The following is a 12,187-nucleotide window of genomic DNA, read 5'->3' on the forward strand; positions in this document are numbered from 1 at the left end:
ACTTGAGAAATTTTTCCATTTGTGAAAGGGGATAACCCTAGAATGATAATCAAAGTGCTTGTAATCACTGAATGGCTATTAAAGACTGCTTAAATTTATCAGTTGGTAGTAAAGTGAATTTTGCATTGTATATTGTATATATAGCATTATTTTAAGTCGATTCAACTACTATTCTGGACAGAGAAAGATAACTCCAATTTTCAAAGAAGATTTCATAAAGCAATGGTTTTAGGTAATATTAATTCAACAACCATTCTGGACAAAGAAAGATAACTCCAATTTATTGTCTTGAATCTACAAAAATGTTTGTTTTAGGCCCTCAATTCCTCGACTGTTTGCCCCATAACCCACAAAATAGACCCCAAACTTCTACTTATGGTATTAAATATTATGGTACAGTTTCAGAACAATTGAAATACTTATACACAACTTTTTGTACTGACACAAGATTAATGCTTGTTTTGGGCACCTTTAGAACCCTTATTCATAAACCTTAGGGACTATATATATATATACATGTATAACCGCCCCAAAACAATCCCAAGCTTCCTTTTATGATTATAAATATTATGTTATAATTTAATGGCTTCCTTTTTACTTATACTGAAGTTATTATCTGGAAACCATCCGTCTTGGGAAGACGACGACAGGATACCTACATGTATTTCAACTGCAAAAATTTCTGTGGTTGTATAAAAATTTCAAATATGTACAATGAAATATAGTTTCAAAATTGATAAGCCTAGATAGGCCTTTTAATTTTTTCCCCACATAGTTGAAGGAACATTTACACTCAGGACCGAGTCATAAGTAGGCAGTACAGTCTACAGATGTATTAAAACAACCTAGCATCATATTGCTAGTAGTGGGAGTAGCATTCTCGGGTAAATTTGTTCTTTTTTTTTTTTTATAATATGTTTGGTTCAAATCAAAATAGAATGCTTTTATCTCCCTAATACTTACATTGTAAATAGAGGTGGTACTACTTTGACAAATCCTTGTACATGAGAGTTTTCTGTCAAATCTTTATTTCACAAAGAATGAAATGCATAACAATGAACTGAGCTCAAAGCAAAGTACTTTAATAATACACTTAGACAAAGAGCTAAATCCAGTGATATACTTTGTACTACAGGTCCTTCATTAACATCCATTGACCAAAACCATATCTCAACGACATTCCATACTACATGGTTGGATTCGGAAGTCCTGAAAAAGACATGATTTTTTTTAACATATTTTAAGTATATATATACACAGGTTAAAACTTTCTTGTTGTATAATCATTCCGTATCTAGCAACTATCAATTTGCTTGCACATATTGATATATGTTGAGTGTACCTCTGTCGGAAATAAGAACACACAAACCTCCACCTAGTTTTAGTCAATGGACAAAACATTCAAAACTATAAAATATTATAGATCTAAGACTTGTCAGTGTCTATTTACCATTGCCACTGAATCAGTGATATATGTATTGTACACACAATTGTATACATGCAAGACTAAAATTATAAAGTACATACATGTTTGTATATAAGACTAAAACTGACATTCAGTCTTTACAACATCTTCATTCCCAAAGTCATTTTCAAATCTGACTTCATGGTAAAATAAGATTCCATATCTACAACCAATTAAAAGGAAAAATCCCTCTGATAGACTAGCATTTAAATCCGATTTCTAAAATGGAAGCTAGGTCACCTTGGAACTTAGAACTAAAAAAAATCAAACAATATATCTGATATATTTCAAATGCATGTACATGAAATAATATAAATCTCTAAAATTCACCATATTGTTCCCTTTTTCATCTTCTGTTAGATACTGTATATCCAGTGGCGGATCCAGAAATTTTCTTAAGTGGGGGCCCACTGACTGACCTAAGAGGGGGGTCGGGTCGCTCAAGTCATGATTCAGTGATTCCCTATATAAGCAACCAATTTTTTTCTCAAAAAGCAGCCCCCCCCCCTAAATCCGCCTCTGATATCAACCTCTAGATGTCTTTCAATTACATTCAGTTTAGTGTGGGTTGATCTTTGATTGTTGTACATGTTACAACCAGATTCCCGGCAGGGGGCAACTTTGTAAGACCGCAGAGGTTCAAGCTTAGATTTTGAAATAAGGGGGAAAATGTAACCTTTTCAATTTATAAAACAGGTTCAACATCATTTCTATACATATATAAACATATTCTGAATTGTGGACACACCTTCATTAAATATTCTACTTCAATTAGTGGAGGAGATCAAATTAAAAAGTTGCAATGGTTAAATACTCCAATCACAGTCTTTCCTGCTAAAATTTCATGTGTAGAATGTGATAAACGGTTTTTGGGTCTATATATTGTCCTTGATATTGAGGTTATTTTGACACAGCAAAATATAAAGAAAATGTAAACTATGATCTGGAAATTGACTTCGTTTTCCCAAAATAAGCCCACTTAAACTGAACTTTAAATGCAAAAGACCTCTAAATGGCTAACAGATATTGCTATATAAAAGATAAGTCCTTGATTATACATGTACATGATATTAAAGAATTCATGAATTTTACACTGATTCTGTCAGTTGAATGGACTAGAATGAGATAAGTTATATACATGATAGACATAAAGGTTTTTTCCAACAGTTGTGGTGTAAATTAAATTAGTTGTATTTTATGGATGATATATTTATGTATATACATGTATGTAAATCATTGGCTCTTCAACCAATGATATTTTACAATATTGATTATTAATTTTGTTTATTTTTCTAATGTTGGTATTTTTCAGCATACTAAAAATGTTTTAACACAACACGAGCACAAGCTTGATAGGGTGTCCTCACACAGTGTTTCCGTTGGCTGTCCCCATTTTCCCAATTTGCGAAAAAATAATACTTGTGGCGATAAAAATTCGTCATTTGCTAAAGAATTTGGCGAAAGAAATATATAGAAAGATTTATTTTCCTCCTTCTTGTTTATTTACTTTTTTCGAGTTTCTCAGACTTTAACTTATCAGACAATACTCGGAATTCACCTTGACCTCATTAAGATTTTGACAGAAAATCAATTATCAGGCTATCAGCTGATTGCAATTTACAGCTATCGACAACGAAGGACTAATTAATAAAGGTGTTGATTGAATTGTTTGACAAAATGATATGGTTGAATGGCTTCCACTAAATGTCACATACAGGAGTTATTTACCACTTTTCGACTCACGTGTTTGAAGAACTCTTTTGACGTCTCCTCTCCATGTAAAGTTAGTTTAGAAAAGAAAGCTGTTGTTGTGACAATAAATGTTAAAGGGCAAGAAAAATCTCCGATTTAAAACTTGAATTATCCTTTGACTTTGATGTAAGTAATTGATCAGGGAGACTACTTTAAAGTCGTTTGAGTGACACGCGTGTTTCAAGCATAGTTTTACGTCTCAACTTTTTCATTTAAGATGGTCAAGATGGTGGTTATGAAGAAGGGGGGGGGGAAAGCATTCTGGCGTCACAATTTCAAATGACATAGGATAACATATGATCTGTCCATATATATGTATGAGGGTAGAAATGGGGGTATCTTATTGAAGTATTCTTGCCAAATGAAGATTAAACAGTAATTCTTAGACATGACCATAAAATGGGGGGATAGAACCTTTATCGGGACTCCAGTATCGGGTGTTTTTAAGCTCGGGATTATCCCCCCTCATAAAATTTACACTTTTTTCAAGACGATTAAAAAATCAGCTGAATTTGACAAATCACACTATTTGTTTTCCAAAAATAACCGTAATTGGATGGGGGTTCTGTGTATTCACATTATTTGAACAACTCTCCTTGGGCCGAGAAAAAAAAGATCCGTGTTTCAGGTAACCTGACCGACCCTGTTTTTTAGCCCCGACCCTAACTTTTTTATTAGATCTTTCAAAAAAAAAAAAAATGATAATTATCAACCGACCCTGTTTTTGACACAGGCTTCTGATAAATGACATAATATTTTTTCTCTCTTGCTTCCTCTTGCACAGAAAGCCAGTAAAATATTTTATTAATGTCAAAAGGTATTCCAAATAGGTTAAAATCCAAGAAATTTGCACAGCAGGTGCTTCAAATATTGCAAATGGCCCAAGACCACAATTAATGACCCCGCTTTTCGTTGTTCACGAATGTAGTTCCTTTTAATTAGAGTGTATTTTTCCTTAATTCTTTTTTTTCCCTTCCCCACTCATTTCTTAGATTTTATTGGGTGGAAATGAAAGATGAGAGGTAAAATAATTTTTTGGATGTTGTATTTAAACTCATTTTGATATGGAATGAGTGATTAGGCCAAGTGCAAAAAGGTCATATTTACAGTTTTCGGAACATCTCTTGACTTGTCCATAGGGGTATGGATGTATATTGGCTAAATTTGTAAAAGTGATTGCTTCAATCTTTCTGAATTTTGGATATATTTTTAGACTAGTGCTATACATAAGACACACAAAAAATTTGACAAAAGTGCATGGTGCAATTTTTTTAATGATACAAAATGTTCTAAAGAAATGATAGAGAAATTAATTGTGGTCTGTGGCCAAATGGCACACTTCCCGTTTTTGAAACTAATTATGGATCTGGACTTGGAAAAAACATGATAAATACTCAATAACTCAAATATGAAATTTTGAATCATCACCAAAAAGTATACAGATATTAAGATTAATGTAACTAAGAAGTGTTTAAAGATTTAAGCCATAATCAAGAATTGTTTTTGAGATACGGTGTAACATGTGAAAAAAACACCCCCCTGTTTAAGTTACAATGTGCCGTAACTCAAAAAGTTTTAATCTTATTTTCACCAAAAAGTATACAGATCATGTGACCATCATAAGAAACAACTATATTAAGTTTCATAAAATTTGGATAAGTCGTTCTCAAGTTACGGTGCCACATGTTTACGCTGGACAGACAGACGGACACCTGACATTTGTATACCATAATACGTCCTGTCTTTGAAGGACGTATAAAAAGCAGTACTAAGCGTGCATGTTACGCTAGAAACATATTCAAAGAATAAAGTTTTATAACTTCTTAATGTCATATCCAATATTTATCAAAACCTATAGGGGAGTTACATGTATCTTACTTCCTATATTTTTTCGTGGATGTCAATACACCTAATCGCTATTTATTCTAAAATTACACAACTTTTTCATCGAGTTGAAGCTATCTGGGGGCCGTTGAAACAATTCACCATGCACAATACTTTTTAATGAGACCCGTTTTAACTTATTGTAAATACTTTAAACAAAATAATTTTTTACTTCAATTTTCAATTTCGAAAAATAGTGGATCATACTCTATTAAAGTTTCTTGATGATCGCTTTCTAAAGTTTTTCCTCCCTCAGCTCTCTAGTAAAAAACCTTTATTTTCAGTCGCATGACCCAAACAGAAAGTTGTACATACAGTGTATGACTGTTTTTCCCAGATTGGACTAAATAGCGATAATTAAATAAAGTGTAATTCCGGGATTGTTGAAAACTTGCATATTCATCACTATCTGATTTTGCGGTTTTAACAATCCAGACAGACAAATAGCAATAAGGTGTTTAGGAAAACATGACCTAAAACCTCCTTCATATAAGACAAAAAACATGGGAACTCATACTGAATGGTCAAATGTGTTCAATATGAAAATTTCTATTAAGATGGTAAAATCACAAATCAGCCGTTAATGTAAATGGACTATAAGTATGACTTTTGAGCAAATTTAAAGGGAAATGACGGGGAAGGGGCAAATTAGCTTTCAAGGGGAGCAAATGCTGTTTAAATTGGTAAGCGGGTTTTAAATATAGAGGGAAAGTGGAGTCATCTTTTTGGACTTTAGTTACATGTAAATATAACTTATGTAGACTTACCTTCTAATTCTATAGACTATTAAAAAAAAAAAACACACACAACTCGGAACTATTTCTAATTCACTTGGACTACTGATATGCAAACCTAAAAACAAAAAGAAAAATATCATAAAATAGTGATTGAAAGATTCATAACACTTTGAAAGGATAATTCAGACACGTGTTACACGGGGAGCATGTTTGTTTACAAATAATAATGTCACGTGATCGCGCACTGACCTCGCATGCTGCATCGCCCTTACAATTCACTAATACATGTACATAACCATTTTCATGCAAACATGCAAAGTGAATGTGATTGGTTATCAAATAATACAAAAATAATGCATGAACCGTTGAAGAAGAAATTGTTTCATCAAATAGATTGGATTTTCACTTTCGACACGAATAGGTCGAGTTGACATTCCTGTCATCGGAGATAGTATTGAGATAAATGGGATAAAACGGACCGTCGAAAAGGTCTAGAGTACCACATCAGTAGAACCCTAACATAAATAAGTAATACTTACCAACATTTCTCTAATTAATAACCTATAGAACTGAAATTTCACAAAAATACCGGTAAATAATTTTGTTGTGATGCTGGTTAAATTGGCTCTAAATAAATATTCTTACTCCTATTGCTTCATGTAAAAAAAAATGTATAGAATTTAATTCGACTACAGTTCAGAATAAAAAAAACGTGAATATGCAAAAGCCAGGTAATATGTTAATGATAAAGTGTGTATAAATTTTCGTAAACGAAGTTACCCGTATACTTCACCAAGAATTACATTTGAGCGCAAAGCCGTTCTGTATGTGTGATTTGGTTGGTTTATGTAACATAATTTAGACTGGGATCCTGGCTAATCTTGACCTTACGACGCGCAGCTAGATTGGGCCGGATCCCAGGCTAATGTATCATCGTAGAACTCAGGGTAACGGAATTTTTTGCGTTGCTATTAGATCATTGAGGCCATCTATTTTTATTGCGGGTTCCACATATTTAAATCGGAATTATAGAAAAAATGGAATGTTGTGAGCAGAATCAAAACAGAAATGATGAACACTGCAACATTTCCAGCAAAATATAAATAGGATGGAGGATCTGTGTATTGACATTATTTGTAAAACTCTCCTTATTCATGTGAAGCGTGTGCTTTACATCGAGGCTTATTATGCTAATCATTGACGCCACAGTACTTCAACCAATCAGACAATGTTTATTTGGGGCATTCGATCGATTTTAACTCAGATTTTGGAATATTTCAATCGAAATTATAGAAAAATGGAATGTTGCTGGTACATATAAAATAGAAAATGATGAATACTTTTAGCTAAAGATAATTTGGATGGGGGTTCTGTGTATTCACATTATTTGCACAACTCTCCTTACTGATGCCATATTTTGGAATTTCCGTGACCTAAATGGTTCGCGAAAATTAATATTTTTATATATAGTATAGTAATTATCTATTCTCCTGTTCCTGCTTAAAACATATATACATTGACGGATTATCAGGATTTGTCAACAATGAAAATTCGATGTATTGATATAAAAATTGCACGATTTTATCTCTTAACCTTTTATAACCAATAAAGTCGGATTTCGAAAAAAATGAATTCAACTCACTTGTACCAAAAACAATGTCATCATTTTATATTCTTTTTTTCTTAATTTGGCATTGAAAATTTCATATTAATAATGATGTATTGTTTAAAGATAATTTATATATAAATTACTTTTATTTTTTTATAATTATTTTGCAAATTATGTCATTATATTAATCAATACGTTTAGAATAATTTATGGTAAGACATACTACATTTACATGATTTTTTTCCGTAGATCATATTTATATTTGAAAATTTAAAGAACTTGCGACAGGTTTATGATGTCTTAGCTAAGATGATCCTAAGACAGCTTCGAGACGAGGTCTGAGATATGTCTTAGGATAGTCATAAGAGGATCATAAGACATGTCCTAAGACATGTCTTATGACATGTCTTAGGATAGCTTCGTGAAACCGGCCCCAGGAGAAAAAAATATGACGAATAAGTCTTCTAGACAACAGTTAAGCTTTTTTAATGCGCATCAGTTTTGTGTTTAAATTGTTTTCCAAGTGTCTGATTCTAGCACCGCTGGTGATTATTGTGCAGACAAAACGCACGTATGTCATACACATTAATAAGTTTGGTATATTAGGTGACTTTTGTTCATAACTAGACCGAGACTTACATTGATACAAGAGCCATGATTGTAGGGCAATCTAGTATACGGAAAATGAAGGGTTATCATTCAAACTCCTTGTACCGGGAACAGTCCCTGTAAAAAAGTGGCGCGATTGTCGTCATTTTTTACACATGCATTTGTTAAGCAATACGATGAAGCTACTACTACTACTACTACAATGTACTACCAATTGAGTAAAACAAAAACAAAAAGCATGACTATAAATTCAACCAAGGAACATACATGTAAAATCTTTTAATATTTCTTTTTCTGTTCATGGTTAAAATACATTAGTGATATTAATTTACAAAAATTAAATTGAAAACCTTAAACAATATACTCAGGTCAAGAGGTTAATGTGTATTTAGTCGTTATTGTCTTCAGTTACATACTAAATGCTATTGATTAATCATACACCCTATGATGAACATATCAGTTGTTGTCTGTACATAATTATTTATGAGTCCGGGAACTCTTTTCCATTGATCACTTTCATAAATCCAAATTACTTCAATTTCACCAGAGAACGTTGGACATTCCGCGAAAGCAATTGTAGCTGTTTTATTCTATTTCAGTGCTGAATTTAAAGATGTCACAGCCAATGGTACTTGTATATTCTTTTCCTGGAACCAAAAACCTTTCTTTGGATCCTGAAAATCTGTCGTATTCGATTTTTATACCCGATGGACATTCTTTTTCTAAATCAATTCCGAAGGCAAGAACAGACGGAAGTACTATAGACATTCTCGCTAAGCTAGACGACGTTCAGAAAATAAATGTATAACAGTCTAACGTCTGATGAATATAGTCTAAACTTGAAATAACAGTTTTATATAGCAAACATGTTAATTAAGTGATGTTTTTTCTTTTGTTGCGTTTCCTTATTTGGTCTATGGCACCATCACTGACATTTGACTAACTTTCATATCTTCGCGACTTAATCAAAAATAGATTTGAAAGTTGAACGATGTGATAATAACAATAAGTTTATGTCGTTCTTTTTACAGTAAGTTTTATTTACCCCAATTGCATCTGTTCTATGGAGCAGGGTCTTTTGATCAATTACGGACATTGGTATCTCCTGCTTTCTTACCTTGTGGACGGGTGCTACAGTTAAACTTAATTACGTTGATTTGCTATTGTGATAATTAGAAAAAAAAAATAAAAAAAATCCACTTTATAAATTTCATCCGTTCGAACCGCTTTTCTGGATTTACCGTCATCAGTGACTCGAAACAGTTGAAGAGTTATACGAACAAGAAGGACATAACAATAATAGTCGAATCCATCTAATAAGGAGACCTAATAAAAGCATAACTGAAATTCAAGGGCCCTGAAAACCAAAAATATTATATATTATATTGTAGACAAAAAAAGAAACGATACCCAGATTTAATCAAACATATTTATTGAAGTTTTTAACAATGTAGTTTTAGTTATGTATTTTATAATAATAACATTAAAGCATACACACTTAACAAAGAAAACAGATGACAATTGATTTGCCTAAATGCACAGACTGTTTGAAGATGTCATTGTCGAAACTTACAGATGGAAAGTTAATAAAGTGTTTGACAATCTCCTTCGTTGAAAACAGCACTTAATCTCCGAAGTAATAATCCAATTAAGGGTTGGATAAAGGCTGGAGGAATGTTATTCAACTCTTCAAACAATACGACTTGTAACTGGTTGACTGACTGTGGCTGCTGATGACATATAATAATACCCTTTTCAAGTTCATCCCATAAATGTTCAATGGGTGATAGATCTGGCGATAGAGCGGGTCATGGACGAATGTCAATGATATTCTGATCAAGATATTTAATTTGTGCATACACGTGTCACGTGACAACTGGTACTGTCCTGTTGAACAAGATTCCGATTTCCATGCCTTGCAATGAAGAGAGAATTTCGTCATGAAAATGCACCCCAGTTAGACTTTTGTTAATAAACTTCGAGTCAGTGCCTCCATAATGCGTTATTCCACACCACGTCAATCAAAGCAATCACATTCATTCACAAGTGCGACTGCATATCATAATGTTCAAATCAGTGTTCGTTAACTCTCATTCTGCTATCACTGCTACTCAAACGAAATCGTGACTTGTCACTAAAGATGACAGTTTGCCACCTAACTCAGTTCATGTATACAAGTGCGTTTGCCCAACGTAGACGTGCAGTCCGATGGCGTTGTTTAAGGTTGGCTTCTTCTTCATGTCGTCGTGAACGTAAACCATCCTCTCTTATCCTTTAACGAACAGTTCGGGGGGATATTCTTGGATTACCCACCCCCACCCCCAGGCTGGTGTTTGTCTTGACGTAATTGTTGTAGGCAAATCCCGACCCTTGAGACCTTGAGATGGATGAATCTTATTCGACAATCTTGAAGTTACGTCGTTTCTCTTGAACGTCCACTACGTGGTCTCTCATTTGAGGAACCAGTCTCTCTTAAACGTTTTATTAGTCGTGGTTTTGTGAATTAGGAAACCCCAGTATGATGTTATCTGCTTCCACCAAACCCTTTGTTATGTCGAGTTGAATTTGGCGTAGACGAGGCATATAAGACCGGCTTTTTGGGTGGTCACCTTCAATCACTTTTTTTTTAACTGTGTTAATTGGATATTTAAGTATCCTTATTAAATGAAAACCCGTGTTCACACCACATAAATGCGGTTTCGCTCTAAATTTAAGTGATGTTAAGTCCAGGTAGAACAAAAAAAAAAAAGACAGTCATAAACAGACTTATGACTACTTTTGAACACACAGTTAGAGGCAATAATAAATTTTGGGTTGTAAAACGTTTAATGCCAAAAAAGTCGGGTATCGTTTATTTTTTTTGGCAAGTTTAATATATGAAATGAAACAAAATATTTTAGTTGTTCATAGCGAATTGCATTCTTCTATTGTTTTCTACATGCGCATGTCCATATATGATGTTTTATTCAGTCATCTCGCTTAAAGTTTTTAGTAAAGAATAGGTAAAGCGTATTTTATGCAACATGACTTTTTGCGCCTTTATTAAATATCTAATAACTTGCAAGCTATCATCGTATTGAATATACCGGTTCTTAATAGATTAAGTAGGAACTAGTTTTTACTGGGACAAGAGCTGACAACTATTTAGAAACTGCAATTCGCTTCTGAAATGTAATCAATGAAAAAAGGTAAATGGTAGAGTCAATCATTCGAAAACATGCCTTATCCAGCCACATACTATATGTCCATGTCCCAAGTATGAAACATGCCTTATCCAGCCACATACTTTATGTCCCTGTCCCAAGTATGAAACATGCCTTATCCAGCCACATACTATATGTCCCTGTCCCAAGTATGAAACATGTTGTCCTTGGATGCTGTGTGCTATATTTGTTTTTCCATCTTTTGTTAAATCATTTTTTGTTTTTAATTGTTTAAAGATTTGTGTTAGTAGGGTCTTTTATAGTTTACTATAAGGTAAAGTTTTGCCCATTGAAGCTGCGATTAATAGTTTTGATTGTCTCTTTGATAACTAACTTGTCTAAAAGTCACGAGTTTCACGTGTCTGTACTTGATTGACTGACTGTTTTCGAATTTGTAATCAAGTATTCATATTTTGGCTGTGGATTCGGAGAGCGGGCGATGATTGGACAGGAAAAGACGCTTACCCTGTCGACGCACCCTGTGTCTCTCCTTTAGGAGCTATGCGTTTTTGTTTTATCTTTTTTGTGTATTGATAAGATTTGATAACATCAGTCGATGCCACTGCTGGTGGAGATTTATTTCCCCGAGGGTATCACCAGCCCAGTAGTCAGCATTTCTGTGTTGACTTGATTTATCATTGATAGGTTCATAATTATAAATTAACTGTTAACAAAACGTTGAATTTTTAAAATACTAAGGCTTTTCTACCATAGGAATAGATTACCTTAGCTGTATTTGGCAAAACTTTTAGGAATTTTTGGTCCTCAATGCTCTTCAACTTTGTACTTTATTTGGCCTTTTTAACATTTTTTTATTCGAGCGTCACTGATGAGTCTTTTGTAGACGAAACGCGCGACTGGCGTAAATATAAAATTTCAATCCTGGTATCTATGATGAGTTAATTTAATTCAGTCCTCCTATGATAAC

The sequence above is a fragment of the Mytilus galloprovincialis genome, chromosome 12, assembly GCF_965363235.1.
Source record: "Mytilus galloprovincialis chromosome 12, xbMytGall1.hap1.1, whole genome shotgun sequence".
Taxonomy (NCBI): domain Eukaryota; kingdom Metazoa; phylum Mollusca; class Bivalvia; order Mytilida; family Mytilidae; genus Mytilus; species Mytilus galloprovincialis.